Genomic DNA, 2,322 nt, shown 5'->3' with positions numbered 1-2,322 from the left:
CTGGCAAGATGTTCTGCTCCTGAATCAGCTGGGTGGGTCTTGCCTCTAGCCTCTTTGCAGGGAGTTCTGCTGAAGGGTTCCGTGCTGGGCCTGCACTCTGGGTCTATTCAGGATCCTGCCAGACCCCAGGTCGTGTCACCAGGGAGATCTGTTTTATGAGTGAAGGTGCTGTAGGAGCCTGTTTGCCTTGGCGGTGGGCTCTGCTTCCCTCCCTGTGTCCTTTGTTCCTCAGTGTTGCAGGAACAAGGGACTGGGCTGGGGCTGGGATGGCAGCCAAGGGAAGGAGCGAGGATGGTGGAAGTCAGGGTCCTTGGGCCTAGGCTTTATGTGGGCTTTCTAGTGGGCTCCTATCTGTCCAGGGCCTAGCAGAGTGTTGTGGTTTGGTGGCCTGAAGGGGGGGGATGCTGGGCCTGTCCCCTGTGGGACACTGAAATTCACCTGACCCTTGCCCTAGCCTGAAAACAGGAGCCAACAGACAGTGGCACAGGGTTTGCCATGGGCTGGCACTGGGCAGGAGGGTGTGTTGTGCAGTGGATGCCAAGTCCATTAGCAGACTCCAGTTTCCCATAGCCAGGAAGATTCCATTTATTTGTAAGAAGCAGGGAAGGCTGGGAAATTTATTCTGGTGAAGGAATCAATTGCTTTTCTGTTAGAGTCATGAGAGACTCCCGAGTGGACTCGCTCCTCTTATGTAAGTGTTAAAGGGACTCATGGTTGCTTCTGTTCTACTGCCAGGGGCAGAGGCAGGAAATCAGGCCCCAAGTGGAGGCTGTGGATGTCTGGTGGACAGAAAGTGTGTGGCCAGTTCATCTGTGGGCATCCTCAGAGGAGAGCTCCTTCTGACTTGTTGGCAGTAGGCTCTGCACCTCCAGAGCACCTGGTACCATGAACTCCATGGAGAGGATCCAGGAAGCAGCAAGGGCAAGGCCTTGGCATTGCAGGAGCCCTGTGCAAACTGGAATCTAAGTGGCATCACTGTGTCAGTTGAATACATGTCTCACCTGCTGCATGTTTGCTGTGCCATGCTCTGAGCTCCAGTGGATCCCATGGAGAATAAACTGTGCCCTTCCTTCACCCAGAACAGAGCTCAGCCCTGGATGGAAAGCCCTGTAGTGGGGACCTGATATGGCCCAAAGAACTGGAGCAGACCTGGGACCACTGCCAAGGATGCTGTGCCATTCCCCTCTGATCAGGGTTCGATGTGTTCCGCTCCACCCAGAGGACAGAGCAAACTGCTTACAGCCCTGTGGGTCAGCCTGTGGTGTCCTGGCATGCTACAAGCTACCCCAACATTCTGAGCTATTCCCAATGCAATGGGGGCAGGGCTGTCTCCACTTCCATGGGAACCCACTCACATGTGCTTAGGCTCCGTACCCAGAGGTGTACCCGCCTGAGTACAAAGGTTCTTGCTCTGTTCCCTCTGTGCTCAGCAGAGTCTGGACTTCTTCTCATGAGCCGCCTGATTTCATCTGCTCATTGGCAGTGGATGCCTGCCCAATGCATCCTTTCATCTAACAGATACTTACCAGGCAAGACATCACTTACCCGTGGCAGGGCTGTTGTAACACTGGGGCTCACCTGTCACTTGTGAGGCCAGGATTGGTGCTGTGTGGCTGAGCCTAGCTCTGACTTGTCAGTGTCCCACTGTCCCCCTCACCAGCTTCATCATTAACCTTCTGGAAGCTACTCCTGCTTCCGCTGGCTGGTGGCAAGCTGAAGTTCCTCTGCTCCTGGGTGTTGAATTTCCAGTGGAGGCTTGCTGGGAGGATGAACAGTAGACACTAAGCAGACAGGGTGGCTTCAGAAAGGGAAGGACCTGGGGGATCAGGAGGGTGTCCCCCACGGAACTCCAGCTGGAATGTCATCACCATTGTGAGGGTTTATGAGGTGGGACCAGGTAGGGTCTTAAGAGGTGACTGGGTGCTGAAGGAGTTGCTTCCATGAGTGGACTAAGGCAGGCAGTCATTAATTAGTGGACTTATGAGACCTCGGAGGTGTGGCTGTGCTGTACAGTGCCTCCCTCCAGCCTGCTCATGTGCTGCCCTGCACTCCCAGCCTGAAAGAAGAATCTCATGATAGGTCCCCAGTTTTTAAACTCCCAATCTTTAGAACCATGAGCCCAATGAAACTTTCTTCTTTTTTTCATAATTTTATTGATAAACAGATAGCAATGAGACAGTTTCAAATCAAATTGCTAGGACAGTTTCAATAACTAACATGCTGCATACATTCTTAGTGGTTAATTGCTGTACAAGATGTAGACTTGAGATTCTATTTACAAACACCATTAGAACAAATCATTCTACTCATTAAGAGAATGTA

Source organism: Octodon degus, unplaced genomic scaffold (genome assembly GCF_000260255.1).
Source record: "Octodon degus isolate 3935 unplaced genomic scaffold, OctDeg1.0 scaffold00073, whole genome shotgun sequence".
Lineage (NCBI taxonomy): Eukaryota > Metazoa > Chordata > Mammalia > Rodentia > Octodontidae > Octodon > Octodon degus.
Note: the sequence above shows the minus strand (reverse complement) of the source record.